The sequence below is a fragment of the Pleurodeles waltl genome, chromosome 12, assembly GCF_031143425.1.
Source record: "Pleurodeles waltl isolate 20211129_DDA chromosome 12, aPleWal1.hap1.20221129, whole genome shotgun sequence".
NCBI lineage: Eukaryota > Metazoa > Chordata > Amphibia > Caudata > Salamandridae > Pleurodeles > Pleurodeles waltl.
In genome coordinates this window covers 378,584,757-378,608,606 of record NC_090451.1, presented here as the reverse complement: position 1 = coordinate 378,608,606, position 23,850 = coordinate 378,584,757, and positions in this window count along the sequence as shown.

The window sequence follows — 23,850 nt, the reverse complement described above, 5'->3', positions numbered from 1 at the left end:
ACACAATGGAAAAAAAACAACACATGAACGTCATGCATCAAAAATGTATACACAAACTCTATACCATACTTTTCTCTTAAACAAAAAGATGCCTACCCCTTGAGCGTCTATCGCATGTCCACAGGCCTTTTCATGCACAATGGGAAAACATCTACACATCACCATCATGCATCAAAAAAAGATGAAGCATGATTGGTAACATGACGCACAGGCCCAGGAAGTGATGAAACAGGACATCCTGCTTGCATACATAGTACAGTGAGTCCACTTTCACTTTCACTTTACAGTCTTATTGTCTGTGATTGTGTGAGGGTGTGTGGAGCTGATGCTGTTGGTGATTTGGAGTAATTGGAGTGTTTTTGTGCTGTGTCCTGTAGCTGTTGTGTATCTTTTTTGATTATTGATTTTTTCCACACTTCCTAAGAAGTGGACATCACAGGGGGAAGGACCCTGCACCTGATTAGAGAACCAGTTTTTTTCACCCAGGAGCAAGTATAACACTGACAGACCTGCACCCACACCTCAGATCCCTACAAGGAAGAACTACAGGAGAAGAAGGACTGCCCTGCTGGACCCCTGACCTGCACCTGGACACTGCACTCTGCAGGACTGCACCAGCTGCACACTTTGGCTTCACCACAAGAAGGACTTTGCCTGGCTTCAAATGGTTCAATTAGGGACTCTCTGTTTGCTACAGGTGAAAAATTGCTAACCAGAGTCCTCTGCACCAACTCCTGAAGAAACTGACCAACTGACCACTGTCCAGTCGCCAATTTGGAGTTTGCACCAGGCGCATTCTGGGAGTTGTAGTCTGCACCCTCAAGGAGCATCTCAGAGCTTCTAGAACCTTGGGGTGAGCTGCGGACCTCAAAAGAACCTTAAAAGAACATCTGGGAGAAGATCCAGAAGTTTGGAGAATTTTGTCGATCTTTTTGAAAAAAGCTCCATAAAAGGACTGACCCACCGTGGCCACTCTAGCCGGCTTGCATCAGCCACGACCTGGCCTGACTTGCAGGTTTGTTCCGGTGAAGAAAATCTATGAAAAGGTGACTAAGTCCAAACGTAGGAAGTTGACCGGCACCTCCCAAGCAGTGTATCCGAAGAGGGCTCTAAAGATGTCAGATCAAGATTTAGGATTGCCCCAGTCAAGAGATTTATGTCTCAAAAAATCGTCTATGTCCGAAGGTAAAAATCTCCACCAAGGGCTCCCCCGACGCCTATCCGAGGAAGAGTTCCGGAAGGTCGGATTAGACTTGCGACTTGGTCCCGCTGAAGAAAATCTCCAGAAAAACAACTAAATCCTAGGGTAAACTTTTGACTGAGGTCTCCTGCAGGCTGTAGCTGAGCAGGGCTCCATCGCTGCTAGCCTTAAACATTGACTTTGCCCCTGTCGAGATGCGACCAGATGACCAGATTGACGCCATTCGTTTCTGAAAGCTAAAAAGCATTAATAATTTAAAAATTCATATCTCTGGTTCCCTTTATCCGATTTCATTTGTTTTGGTGACATTTTAAAGCAAAAAATATTTCCTTTTTTGATAAATTTGTTTTGGATTTTTAAACTGTTTCCTGTGTTTTATTTACTTACGGTTTTTTGATATTTGAATTCTTTACGCTTTGTTTCCTAAGTTAAGCCTTGTCACTCGTTGCCAAGCTACCAAGAGTTGAGCTAGATTTAATTTATGGAGACCTAACTGGACCTAAGTGGAGGTTAGTGGCCTATTGCTAAGTATAGGTACTTTTTACTGCCAGTACCAATAATCCATTTTCCAACAACCACCAACTGAAACACCGTTGGGCTAACCTCTTTACAAGGGAGCATGATGTGCAGGATCACCTGGGCATAGAGATTGGTGGAGCAGTTGGTAAGTATCCCATTTCCATACCAAGGGCCAGATGTAGCAAAGGTTTTACCCATTCTGTGTCTATGGGAAAAAGTGTTCGTACATAAGCCCCTTGTTTGCATGTGCATGACAGGTGCTGATACGGTTGAGTGCAACATGTCATGGTTAAGGATTTGGACATGTCGTATGCTGCCTGTATGAGGAGCCCCAGCACTACCTTAGGGCTGCCATTGTAATACACAATAATGAAGCTGAGGCAAGGCAGATGTGCCATCTTCCCTGCACAACCATTACAAAGTGTTGCGATGCATGTATAGGGCAACTCTGTTTGAAGCAGCACAACATGAGGCCTGCACCATGCATCATGAATGGGAAGGGGCCCCAACACCTGTTTGGGGAGCAAATGTATAAGCCTCTGGGAAAAATGATAAATACCTAAATGCCATTTTTCATGCACTTTGAACAGCTGCTGAGAGCAGGTGTTATACGGAGGCTTATAAATGTCTATGATGGGCTCCTATGTACTAAGCAGAAGCTGTGATGATTGGTTTTGTTGCTACTCCTGATACATCATTTTCCTCCATATAAATAGATGCAGTTGGGCCCTACCTGCATCATACTGTGCCTTAATTCTCATTAGGTGCACACATGGGGGTAAAGGGTGCACTGATGGCCACAAGGACTGTAGATGCACTTAATGCTGCACCACTTTCGTTCAATCTGCCCCTTTGTGTCATTGGCCAAGTCCATGTAAGGGAGCTTGACTATGCACTGGGTCCAGACTACTAGCACTTTCCTCTTCCTGTACATTGTGTATCACATACACCCCAAACTATGTCTATAACCTCACCCACATGTGTTGATTTAGTACCACAGGCCTGCCACATCTTACTGACAGTGTGGGGCTGCCCTGCATCTGCACCATCACTGGTACATTACTCAGAAAACTGCACCAACACATGCATCCTTGGACCACAGAGCAAGTTTTTCTGTGTTGAGGCATATGTCTATGCCCATGTTCATGTCCCTTCCTGGACAGGAAATGGAATACCATGTCAACAATGGATGGCCGCACAGTATAGGCAAAACATCTGTAATTTTAATGAGTCTACGTGCAGGTAGGTACAACTAAATAAACATAATTAAACTCCTTGGCATTACTGCTTGTGTCTGTGCCTTGTGATGGCACACACATATCAGTAACTACAAACATGGATGTATCAGAGCATTCCTCAACACTTTGGAATACTCACACAACCCCTGGGCAGTTGCTCATCAGTTTGCGGTGACAATGAGGTAGATGTCTTCAACATCTGGGGATGGCTCAAAAGCTATGGGTGTCAAAATGGGATGGCCTCTGCAACAACCATCGGATGCCTCTCAGATGCAGTATACAGTGACATGCAGTCCCATATGGTCATGGAGGCGTAAAGCTAACAAACCCCTGCGTGACAATGCCATGTATATAAGGTGCAGTAAAAAGCACCACAAGAGTGTCTGGGAAAGTGATGGTTTGTAGATGCCTGGGTCTCCATTATCTGAGACTATGGGGGTGATTCTAACCCTGGCGGTCGGTGTTAAAGCGGCGGTCAACCCGCCAACAGGCTGGCGGTAAAAAATATGGGATTCTGACCCTGGCGGGAACCGCCAACACAGACAGCCACTTTAACACTCCGACCGCCACGGCGGTACAAACAAACAGCGCGGCGGTCACCGCCAACAGCCAGGCGGCAGCCAATGTACCGCCCACACTATTCCAACTCACCAATCCGCCACCTTTTCCGGGGCGGGAGCACCGCCGATAAAAACACAGCGGAAACAGACTACGGACGGGAAAACGCTCACCACTACGCACTCCAGGAGGAAGGAGGACAGCATGGAACCCGAATTAAACATCCTACCTGCTCTCGTCTACCTTCTCATCTACCACGAGTACGAAGTCCGGCGCAGACGACAACGGTGAGTACTGCACCTACGACACACGGGAGGGGGAGGACAAAAGGTTACGGGCACACACATATGCGACCCCCCCCCCCAACTATGTACACACCAATGCAGAGCAACAAGTCACAGTGACACCACCCAAACACCCCTGAAAAATGCTAGGACATAATAAAATTTGGAATAAATATTTATGTACCAAAAAGCTCCTGAAAATTATCGTACAACCATGAAAGATATTCACAACAAAACTAATGACATACACATCAGTGTATAACTGAAGTAACAAGTCCTGCACATCCTACGAATTCATCATGTCCGTGGGCCAAAGTTTTGAGAAATAAGGGCAAAGCCCACACAGGAGACCTGAGTCCTTTGGAGAGAACACTGCAGGGGCATCAGATGTAAAAACTACAGGCACCTCAGGGGGAAGGGAAGGGGGGGGCACCACAGCCACATGAGTCCACGACGCCAGATCCACGAGGAGCCACCATGCAAGCCACAGTCTCTCAATGTCTCTACAGTGGGTGGGCTGCCCACTGTACCATCCTGGGGAGTGCAAAGCCACAGTCTCTCAATGTCTCTACAGTGGGTGGGCTGCCCACTGGACCATCCTGGGGAGTGCAAAGCCACAGTCTCTCAATGTCTCTACAGTGGGTGGGCTGCCCACTGGACCATCCTGGGGAGTGCAAAGCCACAGTCTCTCAATGTCTCTACAGTGGGTGGGCTGCCCACTGTACCATCCTGGGGAGTGCAAAGCCACAGTCTCTCAATGTCTCTACAGTGGGTGGGCTGCCCACTGGACCATCCTGGGGAGTGCAAAGCCACAGTCCATCAGGTGGATGACAGTCTCCACTGGTCAAGGAGGAGGCATGGTGGGCACAGTGAACCATAAACAGTGATTGAGACAGCGGTGCCCAGCGGAGCGGTGCTTGAGAAGAAGGGCCCAGCGGAGAGGTGGAGAGACAGCGGTGCCCAGCGGAGCGGTGCTTGAGACGGCGGTGCCCAGCGGAGCGGTGCATGACAGGAAGGGCCCAGCGGAGCGGTGCTTGAGATGAAGGGCCCAGCGGAGCGGTGCTTGACAGGAAGGGCCCAGCGGAGCGGTGCTTGAGACAGCGGTGCCCAGCGGAGCGGTGCTTGAGAAGAAGGGCCCAGCGGAGAGGTGGAGAGACAGCGGTGCCCAGCGGAGCGTTGCTTGAGACGCCGGTGCCCAGCGGAGCGGTGCTTGAGAAGAAGGGCCCAGCGGAGCGGTGCTTGAGACGGCGGTGCCCAGCGGAGCGGTGCATGACAGGAAGGGCCCAGCGGAGCGGTGCTTGAGATGAAGGGCCCAGCGGAGCGGTGCTTGAGATGAAGGGCCCAGCGGAGCGGTGCTTGAGACGGCGGGGCCCAGCGGAGCGGTGCATGACAGGAAGGGCCCAGCGGAGCGGTGATTGAGATGAAGGGCCCAGCGGAGCGGTGCTTGAGACGGCGGTGCCCAGCGAAGCGGTGCTTGAGAAGAAGGGCCCAGCGGAGAGGTGGAGGGACAGCGGTGCCCAGCGGAGCGGTGCTTGAGACGGCGGTGCCCAGCGGAGCGGTGCATGACAGGAAGGGCCCAGCGGAGCGGTGCTTGAGATGAAGGGCCCAGCGGAGCGGTGCTTGAGACGGCGGTGCCCAGCGGAGCGGTGCTTGAGAAGAAGGGCCCAGCGGAGAGGTGGAGAGACAGCGGTGCCCAGCGGAGCGGTGCTTGTGATGAAGGGCCCAGCAGAGCGGTGCTTGAGACGGCGGGGCCCTGTTCAGCGTTGCTCTTCTGCACCGCGGGCCCTGTTCAGCGGTGCCTATCTCCACGGCGGGGCCCTGTTCAGCGGTGCTCTTCTGCACCGCGGGCCCAGTTCAGCGGTGCCTATCTCCACGGCGGGGCCCTGTTCAGCGGTGCCTATCTCCACGGCGGGGCCCTGTTCAGCGGTGCTCTTCTGCACCGCGGGCCCTGTTCAGCGGTGCCTATCTCCACGGCGGGGCCCTGTTCAGCGGTGCTCTTCTGCACCGCGGGCCCAGTTCAGCGGTGCCTATCTCCACGGCGGGGCCCTGTTCAGCGGTGCTCTTCTGCACCGCGGGCCCTGTTCAGCGGTGCCTATCTCCACGGCGGGGCCCTGTTCAGCGGTGCTCTTCTGCACCGCGGGCCCTGTTCAGCGGTGCCTATCTCCACGGCGGGGCCCTGTTCAGCGGTGCTCATCTGCCCCGCGGGCCCTGTTCAGCGGTGCTCTTCTGCACCTCGGGCCCTGTTCAGCGGTGCCTATCTCCACGGCGGGGCCCTGTTCAGCGGTGCTCTTCTGCCCCGCGGGCCCGGTTCAGCGGTGCTCATCCAGCAGGTCAAGGGAGCCAGACCTGGCCTGGACTCCCGGCTCAGTCGCCCTCGGACCGTGACGTTTCTGGACCCTTCGGGGACGGACTCCTGGCCTCCTTAGTGTCCTCCTTCCCAGCTGGGATGTGGCATGTGGGGTCCACCTTCTCCGCGCTCCTGCTGCCCTTCCACTCCTTTGATGGGGCTCTCGGGCCCTTGCCTCCCCCAGATGGTGTGGGTGGTGAAGTGGCCGCACATTGCTCCTTGGGGGCAGCCCTGTCGGTCCTCGCACGGCGGCCCTTGTTTTTGTGGGTCCTCTTGCCGGGGGGTGGGCTGGACGTGTCCTTGCTGCTGATGGTTGTGTCACTGCTGGCAAAGGGTGGGCTCTAGAACCCATGCACAACAGTGACACCCGAAGCTGGGCTGGTGGTGGCTGCGGTGCTCTTGGGACTCTTTGAAGATGGATGGGGGAGCTCATCGGGGGGAAAGAGGTCAAGGTTAGCCAGGAAAAGTTTTTTAGGGCCAAGGTAAAAGGTAGGAGAAGTGGAGATGGAAGTGGAGGTAGAGGAGGTGGTTGTAGGAGAGTCAGGTGTGCTGTCATTGGGTGAAGGTGCTGGTGCTGTAGGCTGTCGTGAGGTGGATGGCTGTTGGGTGGGTGGCTGCCTGCGTTTGTGTGTCTTGGAAGAGGGGGTGACAGACACAGTGGGAGAGGACACAGGGGACGTGTAAATGGCAGTGGGGGTGGTGACTGCACGAGTGTGGACTGTACTGGAGGGTGAGGTGGTGATGGAAGCACTGGCTGATGTTGGGGTGCATGCAGGTGTGTGTGTAGACGTCACAGGGAGGGAGGAGGGAGACTTGGAGGAGGGGGACACAGGGGTGGCAGTGGCTGTTGGCATGTCTGCATCTGGGTGTTGCTTGGGTGAGTGTTTGTGGGATCTGTGGTGCTTGTGTTTGGATGAGCTGCTCTTGGGTGTTGAGGTGTGTGCAGGCTGGTCTGATGGTGTGGATGGGATAGGCTGAGGAACAGGAGACAGAGAAAGAGGGAGGCTGGAAACAGGGACAATGGCTGCCGTCAGTGCTGAGGCCAGAGCAGTGAACGCTCGTTGATGGGCAGCCTGACCCGAATGAATGCCCTCCAGGTACGCCTTGCTCTGTTGCACCTCCCTTTGCACACCCTGGATGGCATTCAAAAGGGTCGTCTGCCCAACAATGAGCGTCCTTACCAGGTCAATGAGCTCCGCACTGAGGGCAGCAGGGGCAACAGGGGCAGGGGCTGAGGTGCCTGGGGCGAAGGAGACGCGCGCCTTCCTGGGCGAACCGGCACGGAGCGAAGACTGAGGGGCTGCTGGGAGGGCGGGGCTGGTGCGCTGGGTGGCGGCTGTACCTGTAGAGGCGGGGGCACGGATGTTGCCGCCACCGCTAGGGAGCTCCCGTCCGAGGACTTGTCGCTTTCGCTGCTCTCACCAGCGGTCCCCGTCGTGGTGCTCCCCTCGCCCTCCGGATCACTGGTGCCCTCGGTGTCTGTTCCTGGGCCCATCGGGCCTTGTGTCCTGCAGCTCCCTCGTGCTCCGATGCCAAATCTCCTCCGCCTGATGATGCTAATGCACACATGCACAAGAAGATGAAGAGAAAGGGTGGGGGGAGAAAAAAGAAGACCAGGTTGAGTGCATGCAATGTCAACACCGTTGGCGGAGAGGACAGACACAGGAGCCTAATGCACTAAGCCGCGCATTCGGGGTACACTACTCAGTACTACTGACTAGGACAACAGGCCAAGAGACGTCAAACGCGCACATGGGAGATGCTGGACCTTCAATTGCTGTACTTGTCACCCTACCGAGGTGGGGGCCGGGGGCACAGGGCCATGCCTAAGGGAGAGGACTACACTACAGAAAGCGCCCTGGCCTAATGTCACCCACAGCCCTCCTCCCCCACCCAGACGCCTCCACTGCGCAGAAAGATAGGAGAATGTGCTGATACTCACCCCCTTGTGTCTTCTGTGATGTCTTAAAGCGCCCATCCAATTCTGGGTAAGCCACCGCCAGGATCCGGGACATCAGGGGGGTCATGGTGCGACTGGCACCCCTCCTAGGTTGGGAGGCCATCCCCAGCAGTGTTTCTGCGGTCTTCCTTGTTCCGCGGCGGATGTCCTCCAACCTCTTGCGGCAGTGGGTGCCCCGTCTGTTGTGGACCCCCAAGTTCCGGACTTCCTTGGCGATGGCACGCCAAATCTCGATCTTCTGATGGGCGCTGACCTATTTGACATGTACAGGGTGGAAAGGAGGAATTCATCAATGACCTGCATGTTAGATGTGATTGGCCCCCCCCACCAACTTTGCCATATGGCACATGCTCTCATGTGTCGGGCGTTGCACTCCTCTTTCGCCCCCCACCCCACCAACTTACATCCACCCCAATCCACACAGGCATAGCCCATTCCATGTGCACCCGGTGTACTCACTTGTTGGTCTGGAGGACCGTAGAGTAGCGCATACTGGGGGAGGACCCCATCCACGAGCTTCTCCAACTCTTCAGACGTGAAGGCAGGGGCCCTTTCCCCAGTCGCAGCAGCCATTGTATCTTCCAGACCGAGGTCACAGCAGCACTTGCAGTATAGGTCCTCTCCTGTGGATGATCAGGTCTCGAGTGATTAAGCAGATAGAAAATGGCGGTCACGCCCGCGGCGGTGCGTACCGCGGCGGTGCGTACCGCGACCGCCGGCGCACCTCGTCATTGGCTCCTGAAACCCATAGGCTTCAATGTTAACCAATGCGGCTTTGCGCCGCGGTCTTTGACCGCCTACCGCCACGGTGTGCCCCGCCAGCGCATTGACCTCACATCCCATTGTCCCACTTCACAGGTCAGGCAGCCGCCATTTCAAGGGCCTACATGGCTTAATTTTGAATGCGACACACAGGCCTAGGCCTTGCATTGCCACACATACACGCCTTTCAACCCATTGCCATTCTTTAACTGTGCAAGCTGTCTGTACGTACCTGTGGTTTGGCTGACTCTGTGCTCCATGTTGTCCTTCCTAGGCACCGTCCGCTGGGACTTGCGATGAGAAGGAGGAATCCTCGCGTGTACCGACCGCTGGTGTACCTGTCGACAATGGAAGAACGCCACATCATACTACGATACCGACTTGACCGAGCCACTATCCATGAACTGTGTGCCCAGCTGGAGCCAGCCCTGATGTCCCCCATCCGCCAACCCACAGGGATTCCCCCTCTGGTGCAGGTTTTGTCAGTCCTCCATTTTTTGGCAAGTGGGTCATTCCAGACCACAGTGGCCATGTCATCTGGAATGTCTCAGCCTATGTTTTCAAAGATTTTGAGTAGAGTGTTGTCTGCCCTGATGAAACTCATGCGGAGCTACATAATTTTCCCAGAGGAGGGTGACTTGCCTACAGTGAAGGGTGATTTCTATGCCCTTGGACATATCCCCAACATCATTGGTGCCATTGATGGGACCCATGTGGCTTTGGTACCCCCAAAAGACGATGAGCAGGTGTACCGAAACAGAAAAAGTTATCATTCGATGAATGTCCAGGTGGTCTGTTTGGCTGACCAGTACATCTCCCATGTAAATGCCAAGTTCCCAGGGTCAGTGCATGACGCGTGTGTGATGCGAAATAGCAGCATCCCCTATGTGATGGAGCAGCTACAGAGACAACGTGTGTGGCTAATAGGTGACTCTGGTTACCCCAACCTGCCTTGGCTACTGACCCCAGTAAGGAATCCCCGGACCAGGGCAGAGGAACGGTACAATGAGGCCCATGGGCGAACTAGGAGGATCATCGAAAGGACCTTTGGCCTCCTGAAGGCCAGGTTTAGGTGCCTGCATATGACTGGGGGATCCCTAATGTACTCACCAAAGAAGGTGTGCCACATCATCGTGGCCTGCTGTATGCTTCACAATCTGGCATTGCGACGTCAGGTCCTTTTCCTGCAGGAGGATGGTGCAGATGGTGGTGTTGAAGTAGCTGTGGAGCCTGCGGAGAGTGAAGAGGAGGAAGACTCAGAGGACGACACAGACAACAGGGACAGAGTAATAGCACAGTATTTCCAGTAGCACACAGGTAATGATCACCCATGCCATTTTACATTTCCTGAAAGCCTCCTGCATCTCAACTTTGTCGGTTTCCCCCCAGACCTATGGACATGATGTTTGAATTTCCCTTCCCTTTTCTGTGCTGTATGAGCCACTGCGTGACCTCGGCTTGGTTGGCCCATGGACTAATGCTAAGTTACCTCGGTATGTGTAATTCACAATGTTCACAATACGTAATTGATATGTAATGTGTCATACATTTGTAAATAAGACAGCCTGAGTCCTGATTGATTTCAGTGCAATGTGTGATTTATTATTAGTGCATAGATATTGGTACATGATGGTGAAACAGTGATGGGTGGGGGTGGAGTAATGTCCATGGCGGAGTCCAGTTCTCAGTCTCACAGGTGCAATGTCCATACGCCTGTGGCAGGATGGAGCAGGGGCAGTTCAAGGTTTGACAGGGTGGCCATGTGGGACAGTGGGAGGACTTCAGGGGGTATGTGATGCTGGCGGGGGACTTGACATCCTACTCTGTCGGTTTTTTTGATCTCAGACTCCTTTTGCGGGGCGGTTGTTGTTCAGCAGGAGGTGGGGTTCTGGGGGGCTGTCGTTGTGGTGGGGCCTCCTGTCCACTAGCGCCGGCGGAGGTGGTTGGCTGTTCCTGTTCCTGGGTAGTGACAGGGGCCCTGTGTGATGCCACATGGTCCCGAAACGTGTCCTCTATGCGGTTCAGGGCCTGGACTATGCTCCCCATAGCGGTTGAGATGTTGGTTAGTTGGTCGCTGAACCCCATGTAGCGTTGCTCCTGCTGTGCCTGGATCTCCTGGAACCTGGCCAGTACCGTCGCCATCGTCTCTTGTGAGTGGTGGTAGGCAGCCATGATGGTGGTGAGGGCCTCTTGGAGAGTGGGTTCCCTGGGCCTCTCCTCCCCCCCCTGTCGCACAGCAGCCCTCCGAGTTGCCCTGTTTCCCTGGGCCTCTGTCCCCTGGACGGTGTGCCCACTCCCACTGCCCCCAGGTCCCTGTTGTTGTTGGGTTGGTGGGTTACCCTGGGGGCCCTGTAGTGGTAGACACACCGCTGCTTGACCTGTCCTAGAGACAGAGGCATGGGCCCGCTGGGTGGGAGCTGTGCGGTTGTTCCCAGAGGGGGTTGGGTCTGCAGTGGCCTGTGTCTGGGTGAGGGGAACCGACTGCCCAGAGGTCCCCAATGGTCCGGGCTGGTCGTCAGGTTCCAGGTCGACAGAGCTGCTGTCATCACTAGTGGCCTGTTCCGGGGGTGGGATGGACATTTCTGGTCCCTCCTGACCGGTGTGTTGTCGTTCGGGTCCTGCATGGGGTAAGAGGGTATGGTTATTGTTTCTGTGTGTGCATTAGCTTGCGTTTTATAGGTGCCCTTGTCCCCCAGTGCTGGCATTCCCTTGGGGGAGGTGTTGTGAGGGTGTTTTGTGGGGGGGGTGATGGGTATGTGCAGTGGTCATGCTTAGGTGATGGGTGTCCATAGTTTGGGGGTGGCATGCAGGGGTTGGTGTTGGGTGGGTTGTGCTGGGGAGACATTCTCAGGGAGGATGTGTGCTGGCGGGTTAGGGGTGAGGGTGGGGGTTAGCATGCTGGGGGTGGGGTGAAGTGGTTGGCCTTGTACTTACCAGAGTCCATTCCTCCGTGTACTCCAGCGAGGCCATCAGGATGCAGGATGTTGAGTACCTCCTGCTCCCATGTTGTGAATTCGGGTGGAGTGGGTGGGGGTCCCCCGCCAGTCTTCTGCACTGCGATGTTGTGTCGCGAGACCATCGAGCGCACTTTCCCCCGTAGGTCGTTCCATCGTTTGCGGATGTCCTCTCGATTTCTGGGATGCTGTCCCACCGCGTTGACCCTGTCCACGATCCGCTGCCAGAGCTCCGCCTTCCTCGCTATGGTGGTGTGCTGGACCTGTGAGCCGAAGAGCTGGGGTTCCACTCTTATGATCTCCTCCACCATGACCCGGAGATCTTGGTCCGAAAAGCGTGGGTGCCTTTGTGGTGCCATGGGGTGGAGTGTATGAGGTGTGGGGTGGTGTATGTGATGATGTGTGTGTTGGTGTGTGGTGCTTTGTGCTTCTATGTGGTGTGTGTGATGTTGCGGTGTGCCTCTGTGTGTCTGGCTATCTATTCTCTGATGTGTGTCTCTCTCTCCTTCGTCTCTGGTTTTTGTTGGTAGGGGTTTGTGGGTGATGTGGGTGTGTGTTTTATATGGTATTGGATGTATGGGAGTGGTGTGTGTATGGGTTTCAGGTGTGTGCCTTTCAAATTGTCCAATGTGGTAGGGGTTTGTAAAGGAGTGTGTATTTTGACCGCCAATGGAATACCGCGGTTGAATGACCGCCGCGTCGATTTGCGGGTCATAATGGGATGGGTGTATTTCTGTTGGCGTGGCGGTGGAGGTTTGGTCTTCTCCAGTTTACCGCTGGCCGCTGATGTGGCGGACTGCAGTGGAGGGCGGATTTTCTGAGGTTTTGCAGTTGTGGGTCAGAATGTCCGTGGCGGCTGACCGCGGCCGCAGTGGTATTGTGGCGGCCTTCTGACCGGCGAGGTCAGAATGACCCCCTATGTGTGATGGACTGTTCATAGATGTTTGTCAGTTGATCTGATCTACCACTAGGTTGACTTGCTCACTCAGCATAACAAGTTGGTAGTAAACAATGTTGTCCATTAACTGAAATGTACAAATATCACTAAGCAATGTTTTCCATTCATTTATTGCAGGTGGACCGCTACATACACCGTTGGAGAGGTCACCAGATTTGAAGAGTCCGATGCAGCCAGTAGGTGTCATCTTGTGCGTCATGTGTGGCAATCCAGAGTTTGGTGTGAGTCAGTCTGATGTGTGGAATGTTATGAATTTTAGTTTTGTATGACCAATGATATGATATCATTGGAGTTAGGATGGTGACATCATGTCTGTTGAGATGTTGAGCATTGAGAATGGCTTGGTTGTAGCACAAGGGGCAATGTGTGGTGGTATGGAATTGTGGGTATTAGGAAATGGAATGCCTGGCGACATATTCATTGATGTCTATCATGATAGGTGTCAGAGCAGCTGTTTATATAAATTGCATGCCTGTTGACAAAAACTTTGTCACAGCACTATCGACAGCACTGTTTGCCACACATAGCTTACACTTACTCACAAGATGGTACAGATGTAGGTGACGTATAGTGGTCACTAGAGGGCTTATGTAGGAGACACTTGCACCACAGGTGCCTCAGTACTCTTCAGATATAAATTGAGGCTGTAGTACTGCAAGGAACCATATTGTGCTGGACAACAGTCAGTAGTGTACATAATTAGGAGACAACAAAGCTCCAGAAAGTTGTGGGAAAAGACTATGAATTGTTCCAAGCTAGATCTCAGCAGAATTCCCAACATGGTTCTGCCACCAATATATTTGTGAGTGATGCAGGTCACATCACATGTGCATATGATGTGAAAGCTGAGTGCGTACCTGGTACTTTGATAATGTCTGACATGCATGTGCACATGATGTTCAATATATAAGAATACTGTAGCAGCACCCAGTGCAGTGCCAAACTCACTGTGGCCGTAAGGGCACCCATACAGCAACCATGTGTGTGCTGTTTTACACATTTAGCACAACATAGCACAGGGCAGGGGGTATTAGTTCTGTAATGTGTAGACAACTTTGAAGTGCTAGTCAGGCTTTTCCCAAATTTTCTAGGGACACTGCATTATTTGCACATGTGGGCACATCATTAGCAATGGTGTGCCACCTTGTACTGTATGTTCAGACAAGGTCTTAAACCAGGACACATGAATGAAGATTTACCAAACCTTAGTATAGACGGTGATAAATTTCAAGCCTCCCTATCAAATGACAGGAAATAGTCATAGATGAGGAGTAAGTCATTGTTGAGCAATGTGTGGTGGACTGTGTGTGTCATCTGCAGAGGTAGTGTACATTATGGCCCTCATTATGAACATGGCGATCTATTCCGCTCCGCCGGCGGTGGCGGTAGAAACCGCCAACAGAGGAGCAGTCCGGACCGCCAAATAATGAACCAAACGAAACACATGCATCCCGCGTACCACCCACCGCCAGGAAAGGAGTCCCGCTGACGACGGCAGAGTCCGCCCACAGGCCGTTGGAAAGGCCCAACCCGCCCATCAAATTATGAACCACCATTCCGCCGCCAGTTCCGGTGCGGGAACCACCGCCACACAAAGCCAGGCGGAAATGAAACAAATAGAAGGAAACACTCACCGGAGTTCCACAAAACGTGCAGCGGCAGCCATGGACAGAGAGCTGATGATCATGCCAGCCCTGCTCCTTGCCATATACCTACACAACCGAGACGGCCGACGAAGATGATGATGGTAAGTACCGCAACCTACAACACAAGGGAGGAAAGGGCACAGTTACATAACCACACACTCCACCCACTCTGCAACGCCCCCAACCCTTCCCAGCAGCACAAGTCAGACACCCCACACCAAGAGGTACGTACCCGACCAAGGGCAAAAGCAACTTGACCATAGTACATACAATAGCCCCACACCCATTGAAAATTAAAACAAACACCAGGGTGGAACTGTGTGCAGCCCAAACACAGGCCACACAGAAACTTTAATTTGTAGCTCACTGAGCAAAACAGTGCCAACAGGTCCAATGGTCAGTCCATAAAATGAAAATTGTCAGTTCTGGGTACTCCACTGAATGGGGCAGCATATGGGGATCCAGGCACCTCACGGAAGGGTGGTGGGGGGTGGGAATTGCCGACAGGGGTGGTACTTTGACTTGCGTGAGGAGGTTGGAGGGAGAATGGGCTTCTCCTTTGAAGGGGGTGGGGGCAGTTTGGCTCGGGTGGAGCTGGATGGTCTCGGCTCAGACCGGGCCTTCTTCTTCACCGGGGAAGGGGCATGGGAATAGGAAGGCTGGACCGGGGTGGGCTGTGATGTGGAAGGAGTGGAAAGGGCAAGGAGGTGGGCACGTTTGGGGACAAGACGGGGTGGGCCAGTGGATTGGAACAGGTCTGCACAGGAGAGGAAAATTTTATCGGGAACAATTGGGGAGGGTGTGGATGAGGGTGTGGGAGTGGAGGCAGAGGGAGTGGATGTATGGTGTGTAGGTGTGCGTGTAATGGGTGCTGGTGACTGCTCAGTATGCTGTGGTGTGGTGGATGTCTGATGGGTGGGTGTCTTGGTGCGTTTGTGTGTTTTGGGAGGTGGGGGGTGGACACAGTGGGAGAAGACAGACAGCTAGTGTGGATGTATATTGGGTGGGTGTCTGCAAGTCTGGTGAGTGTGCTGCATGTATCAACTACAGTAGAGGTAGTGAGCACAGGTGTGGTGTATGGGGTGGATGTATGGCTCTCTGCTATCGTGGTGAGTGCAGGAAGAAGAGCAGTAACAGTGAGTGAAGGTGCAGTGCATGAGGGTGTGCATGTAGAGGGGACAGACAGGGAGGCGGAAGAGGCGTGCACACTGGGGGAAGTGGACGTTGTTGTGTGTGCAGGTGTCTGTTGGCTGTGTGAATGCTTGTGGTGGGAGGTGTGGTGCATGTGTCTGGAAGTGTGCTTCTTGTGTGTTGATGTGCCTGCAAGCGGGTCTGATTGTGTGCTTTGGACGGGTGAAGGGAGTGGGGTGCTGGAAGGGGTAGAGGAGGTTGGAGGGGGGATGGAATGGCCAGGGAAACTGGCTGCCCTCCAAGAGGAGGCCAGAGCCTGAAAAGATCTCTGTAGGGCAGACACAGCACCGTGAATGCCATCCAGACAGGCATTGGTCTGCTGCACCTCAGATTCCAGACCCTGGATGGCATTGAGGATGGTTGTCTGCCCTACAGAGATGGTTCTCAGGAGGTCAATAGCCTCCTCTGTGAGGGCAGCAGGGCTGACTGGGGCAGGGGAGGAGGTGCCTGGGGCGAAGGAGACGCCCACCTTTCTGGGTGGGCGGGCACGGGTTACTCGGTGGGGAGCAGAAGGGAGGCCGGTGATGGTATGGGTGGTGGCGGAAGATCTTATGGTAGTGGTGTGTCCAGTAGGGTCCGCCACCGCCGGAGGACCCCCATTGGAGGAGGTCTCAGAGTCACTACCTCCTGTGGTAGTAGCCTCCCCGTGGAAGTCCCGTCGCCCTCTCACCCACTGATCCCCTGGGCATCCGTTGTCTCTGCCTCGGAGGATCCGTGGGCCGCTGCCTCCCCACTTGCCAGTGCCTCAGCTCCCTCGCCTGATGTTGATACTGTACCAAACCAACACAAGAGAACAGGGATGGGGAGACAAAACAGGAGAGACACTTGTAAATAGCTGAATGCTGATACACAATGGCCAGACATACACCCACCCAGCAAACACACCCAACAGCCAGCACTGTACACTATGCCCATGGCCATGCCCCTGACTACTGAGCAGAATACTGACCTACACCCATCCAATGAAAGAGTATTGGAGCTGAGGTAGGTGAAACCTGACAGGGACACCCCTACACCCTTTGGGGAACATACAGTAGATGAACACCAGTCAAAATCCCTGCTCTAAGCACCATGAGCCCTATCGCACACACACTCATCCTACCAGGCTGAAGTATGGTCTGTGAGTACTCACCCCCTTGTGACTGCTGTGCAGCCTTCAAGCGCCCTCCAGGTCTGGGTACGCCACCGCCAGGATCCTTCGCATCAGGGGGGTCAGTGCCCGATGGGCACCCCTTCCACGTTGGGAGGACATCCCCAGCTGGGCCTCACTGATCTTTTGCGCCCAGCGCCGCAGGTCCTCCCACCTCTTTCGACAGTGGGTGCTCCGCCTGTTGTAGACCCCCAGGGTCCATACCTCCTTGGCAATGGCTTGCCAATGTGCCCTCTTCTGGTGGGCGCTGACCTAGTAGGGTGACACAGAAATGGAACACAGAGGTCAGGCACCTGCACGATGGCAACAGCTGCCAGATTGTCAAACATAGGACTGACAGTACTCTCAGACATGCAGGACAGTGGCTTGCAGCATTCCATGCACCATGGCCAATCCTTGCTCACAGGAGCACACATATGTGCAATTCACTCCATCCATTACTCACACAGTATCCCCCAAACCCGGACTCACCTGTACCTCTGGCCAGCCGTAGAGTCTGTTGTACAGTGGCAGTGCCCCTTCCACTAGCTTCTCCAGTTCTTCCTGGGTAAAGGCCGGGGCCCTTTCCCCTACACCACGTGGAACATCCATAGCCAGAGGCAGGCGACAGCAGTACACAGAGTGGAGTACCTGTTCGCACGAGATCAGGGAGTCAAGTGATGAAACGTTGATGAACGTGCGTATGTTCCATGGCGGTATGCACCGTCACGCCAGCGGCGATCATGATACGCCAGGATTCCCCATTGGCATCCATGTTAGCAAATGAGGGTGCAAACAGCGGTCAACACCGCCGTATGCTGTGACATCAACCGCTAGCAGTATTAGGTCACTTCCAGAACGAAGGGGCAGAACTACAGTGGACAGATATTTTTCCATCACCTACGCATCTTAAAATTCTTGATACTCACAATGCAGGGCCTACTAGCCATATGAAGCACCTAGGCCTCTATCCATTGCGTATATTAGCACACATGATTTACTCTGTTCCCTCCTAGTAATGTACATGTACATCTGTCAGGTTGAAGTAATTGTACAGACACTACTATCAACAATGCACTGCATGTATTTATCAAATAAGCCAATTTAACACCTCATAGGTACCGACCCTTGTAGCAAGGAAGGGCACCATCGGTGTACAGACCACTTGTGGATATGGGGACCATGGTGGATCGTCAGATCATCATCACTTACAGACTCACACGTGCAACTATTCAGGACCTATGTGCATTACTGGATCCTGCATTGAGCCCTGGAAATCGTAATCAGCATGCCATTCCAACTGAGGTGCTGGTGCTCTCTGCACTCCATTTCCTGGCCACAGGCTCATTTCAAGTGACAGTGGGCATGGGTGCTGGTTTCTCACAGCCAATGTTTAGCCTGGTACTGACAAGGTTTCAGAATACATTTGTACAACATCTGCAATCCTATGTGCGATTCCCCCAAAGTGCTGACCTCCCTGCCATCAAGTCTGACTTCTATGCCTTTGCAAACATTCCCCATGTCATAGGTGCTATCGATGGCACCCACATAGCTATCATCCCCCCAAGAGTCAGTGAACAGGTGTACAGAAATAGGAAGAACTTTCACTCCATGAACATCCAATTGGCATGTACTGCAGACCAGTACATTTCCCATGTGAATGCCATGTTTCTGGGGTTAGTCCATGATTAATTTGTTTTGAGGAACAGTAGTGTGCCACAGAAGATGGAACAACTACAAGAGGACAAAGGGTGGATCATAGGTAAGTTTGCCTGTCACTAACTGAAACATTGCAGAGAACCTGCCTGTCTGACTAAGGGACATTACAATGACGACACTGTATTGACCCTTTTTCTAGGTGATTCTGGCTACCCAAACTTGCGTTGGCTCCTGACACCAGTGAGGAATCCCAGGGCGGATGCAGAGAGGAAATACAATGAGGCCCATGGACGTACTAGGAGGGTGATAGAGCGTACTATAGGTCTCCTGAAGGCTAGATTCCGGTGTCTACATATCTCTGGGTGGTCCCTGGCCTATGGACCTGATAAGGTGTGTAGAATAGTGGTGGCCTGCTGCATGCTGCACAATGTGGCTGTGAGACATTCTGTCCCCCTTTTGGAGGTGGAGGGTGCTATAGGTCCTGATCAGTTACCTCAGAGAGGAGAGTGATGGTGAGGATGAGAAAGGCGAAGATGTCAATTCCAGGAACCAACTGATACAACTCTACTTCCAATAACTGTCTGGACTTAAGCCTGTAATTGTGGTTAGTGACTGATAATTCAGTGGGCCATGTCATATAGGGGGGATTGGTCATGATAGGCTAAACATGGACCTCTTCAGCATGGTACTGACAGACAATATATGCATTCCCTCCTTGCCTAATTTGAAACTCACATTACCACCACCAAGCACAAATTGACAATAAAGTTGTTGTCTGCCAGTTGCAGCCATACTCCAATTTGTTCAACATTGAAGACAGGGGACAGTGTTACAGGTGAGAATTGTGTTTTATTTGTCAAATACAGTGAATTGTGCTATATACAGTGATGGAAGTTGTAAGGGTTGGGTTTCCTCAAAACCGACTTGGGGGCAGCCCTGTTGGATGTCATAGGTGGGTCCTATTGGTAGTATAGTACTTCATTTTGCCCTCAGCTGAGTGTAGTTGGTGAATGGGTGGGATGGTTGCTTTGCAGTAGTAGCAGTGTCAATTGTTGGAGTGGGGCTTGTTCTTAGCTGGGTTTCCAGTGCCATATATGCCTGAGACTACGTTTGGGCGCCTGCTGTGGAGCTTCTTAGGGTGGCATGGTTGGCCCTTGTGATTCCTGGGAGGGTATTTCCTGTGCTGTCTCTGCTGCTTGGGTCATCGGTTGCTGGTTGTCCAGGGCTGGTGTGGGGGCCTCTTGTCCAGTGTGGGTGTCAGACTGTTTGTTGACAAACTGCAGCAGTGCTCCAGCAATGGTGGCCATTGTGGCATTGTGTTCTTTCCACTGCTCCATGGCCTGTTGGTGTTGTTCCAGCTGCATCCTCTGACTTTGTTCCAGGGTGGACACAATCTGTGTCAACCTGTCTTGGGTATGTTGGTAGGCCCCCAATACCTCTGCAATGACGTCCTGGGCTGCTGCATCCATCCGGTGCCCTACCCCCTGACCCACTGGGGCACTTGACCTTGCCATAGCCCCCTGTGCCTGTGTCCCCTGCCAGGTATTGATTTGCCACTTGTATTGTGGCCCTCGCCTTCCTGCATGTTGGGAGTGGGAGACTGCGGCCTCTGCTGCTGTGTTCCACCTGTCTGTTCCCTGGGTCCACTGGTGTGGGTACACCTTCCCTGGCCTGCTGGTCTTGACTGGGTGTTAGGGTTGACACTGGTTTCCTGGGTGGGGCTGCTGCATGGTGAGCATCCATGGCTGTGTGAGGGTCCTGCCTGCTCATTAGTGTCCAGGGATCCTTCACCAGTGTCCTGTGAGGTGCCTCTGTCTCCCCGGAGTGCTGTGGCACTCCTTGCCCCTTCCATTAGGGTTGCATGGGTGGTGGTGCCTGTTGGGGGACATAGATATGTCATCATCATCATCAAACAGACTTTATTCGACTTTCAACAAGTCATAAAAGTATCAAATAAAACACATCTATGTATATAAACACAATAAATGATAAAAGAATAAATAGTAAAAATAAAGATGCACATCATTAATTTGTCCAAATACAAATATTTAAATAACCTTAATGAAATTTAGGCCTATGCGCCCATGGACTTCCTTGCAGTTAGTACTAAGCATAAAAGATTTGCCAAAATTCCACACATTTCGATAGAAGATAAAACCTGTAAGCTAAAATATGCAGCACGACACTGGCGCAAGTTAATCGATCTTAAAAATGGCAATAAAACACGTTTTCTCTGTTTGTCATAAAATTTACAAAAGAGGACCACGTGCATCATAGATTGGGCTGCCTTCGCGTCACAGGGGCATTCTCTTAAGGCTGTACTCCAATCATTCATAGTCGGGAAAGTTACAAGACGATGGAAAGTATCTAATCTTAATCTTGTAAGGACAAAACGATTGTAGGAAAGTACCATCTTGCCTGGCATGTTACCCCCATTTTTCACTGTATATATGTTGTTTTAGTTGTATGTGTCACTGGGACCCTGGTAACCCAGGGCCCCAGTGCTCATAAGTGTGCCTGGATGTGTTACCTGTGTAGTGACTAACTGTCTCACTGAGGCTCTGCTAATCAGAACCTCAGTGGTTATGCTCTCTCATTTCTTTCCAAATTGTCACTAACAGGCTAGTGACCATTTTTACCAATTTACATTGGCTTACTGGAACACCCTTATAATTCCCTAGTATATGGTACTAAGGTACCCAGGGTATTGGGGTTCCAGGAGATCCCTATGGGCTGCAGCATTTCTTTTGCCACCCATAGGGAGCTCTGACAATTCTTACACAGGCCTGCCACTGCAGCCTGAGTGAAATAACGTCCACGTTATTTCACAGCCATTTTACACTGCACTTAAGTAACTTATAAGTCACCTATATGTCTAACCTTTACCTGGTAAAGGTTAGGTGCAAAGTTACTTAGTGTGAGGGCACCCTGGCACTAGCCAAGGTGCCCCCACATTGTTCAGAGCCAATTCCCTGAACTTTGTGAGTGCGGGGACACCATTACACGCGTGCACTACGTATAGGTCACTACCTATATGTAGCTTCACAATGGTAACTCCGAATATGGCCATGTAACATGTCTAAGATCATGGAATTGCCCCCTCTATGCCATCCTGGCATTGTTGGTACAATTCCATGATCCCAGTGGTCTGTAGCACAGACCCTGGTACTGCCAAACTGCCCTTCCTGGGGTTTTCACTGCAGCTGCTGCCAACCCCTCAGACAGGCATCTGCCCTCCTGGGGTCCAGCCAGGCCTGGCCCAGGATGGCAGAACAAAGAACTTCCTCTGAGAGAGGGTGTGACACCCTCTCCCTTTGGAAAATGGTGTGAAGGCAGGGGAGGAGTAGCCTCCACCAGCCTCTGGAAATGCTTTGTTGGGCACAGATGTGCCCAATTCTGCATAAGCCAGTCTACACCGGTTCAGGGACCCCTTAGCCCCTGCTCTGGCGCGAAACTGGACAAAGGAAAGGGGAGTGACCACTCCCCTGACCTGCACCTCCCCTGGGAGGTGTCCAGAGCTCCTCCAGTGTGCTCCAGACCTCTGCCATCTTGGAAACAGAGGTGCTGCTGGCACACTGGACTGCTCTGAGTGGCCAGTGCCACCAGGTGACGTCAGAGACTCCTTCTGATAGGCTCCTTCAGGTGTTAGTAGCCTATCCTCTCTCCTAGGTAGCCAAACCCTCTTTTCTGGCTATTTAGGGTCTCTGTCTCTGGGGAAACTTCAGATAACGAATGCATGAGCTCAGCCGAGTTCCTCTGCATCTCTCTCTTCACCTTCTGATAAGGAATTGACTGCTGACCGTGCTGGAAGCCTGCAAACCTGCAACATAGTAGCAAAGACGACTACTGCAACTCTGTAACGCTGATCCTGCCACCTTCTCGACTGTTTTCCTGCTTGTGCATGCTGTGGGGGTAGTCTGCCTCCTCTCTGCACCAGAAGCTCTGAAGAAATCTCCCGTCGGTCGACGGAATCTTCCCCCTGCAACCGCAGGCACCAAAAAGCTGCATTACCGGTCCCTTGGGTCTCCTCTCAGCACAATGAGCGAGGTCCCTCGAATCCAGCAACTCTGTTCAAGTGACCCCCACAGTCCAGTGACGCTTCAGTCCAAGTTTGGTGGAGGTAAGTCCTTGCCTCACCTCGCTGGGCTGCATTGCTGGGAACCGCAACTTTGCAACTACTCCGGCCCCTGTGCACTTCCGGCGGAAATCCTTTGTGCACAGCCAAGCCTTGGTCCACGGCACTCTAACCTGCATTGCACGACTTTCTAAGTTGGTCTCCGGCGACGTGGGACTACTTTGTACAACTTCGGCGAGCACCATTTCACGCATCCTCGTAGTGCCTGTTTCTGGCACTTCTCCGGGTGCTACCGGCTTCAGAGAGGGTTCCTTGTCTTGCTCGACGTCCCCTCTCTCTGCTGGTCCAATTTGCGACCTCCTGGTCCCTCCTGGGCCTCAGCAGCGTCCAAAAACACTAATCACACGATTTGCAGCTAGCAAGGCTTGTTGGCGTTCTTTCGGCGGGAAAACACTTCTGCATGACTTTCCACGGCGAGACGGATCCGTCCACTAAAGGGGAAGTCTCTAGCCCTTTTTGTTCCTGCAGAAACCTCAGCTTCTTCTGTCCAGTAGAAGCTTCTTTGCACCCGCAGCTGGCATTTCCTGGGCATTTGCCCATCTCCGACTTGCTTGTGACTTTTGGACTTGGTCCCCTTGTTCCACAGGTACCCTAGATTGGAAATCCACAGTTGTTGCATTGCTGGTTTGTGTCTTTCCTGCATTATTCCTCTAACACGACTTCTTTGTCCTTAGGGGAACTTTAGTGCACTTTGCACTCACTTTTCAGGGTCTTGGGGAGGGTTATTTTTCTAACTCTCACTATTTTCTAATAGTCCCAGCGACCCTCTACAAGGTCACATAGGTTTGGGGTCCATTCGTGGTTCGCATTCCACTTTTGGAGTATATGGTTTGTGTTGCCCCTATCCCTATGTTTCCCCATTGCATCCTATTGTAACTATACATTGTTTGCACTGTTTTCTAAGACTATACTGCATATTTTTGCTATTGTGTATATATATCTTGTGTATATTTCCTATCCTCTCACTGAGGGTACACTCTAAGATACTTTGGCATATTGTCATAAAAATAAAGTACCTTTATTTTTAGTATAACTGTGTATTGTGTTTTCTTATGCTTTGAGACTACTTACCACTCTTGTCATTGTACTTTTCATAAGAGAAAAATATACAAAACAAGGTCAGTGTATATACACATAGCCAAAAAGTTTTGCATTTCCTCTTTTCACTCTTTTCTAAGTGCTGAAAAGTACTTCTAACTTTCTAAAAAGTTCTAAAAAGTTTAAAAAGTTTTTTTCTCTGTCTTTCTAAAAGCTCTGACAAACTTTTTATCTTTTACTATCACTTTAACTCTCTCTAAAAATGTCTGGC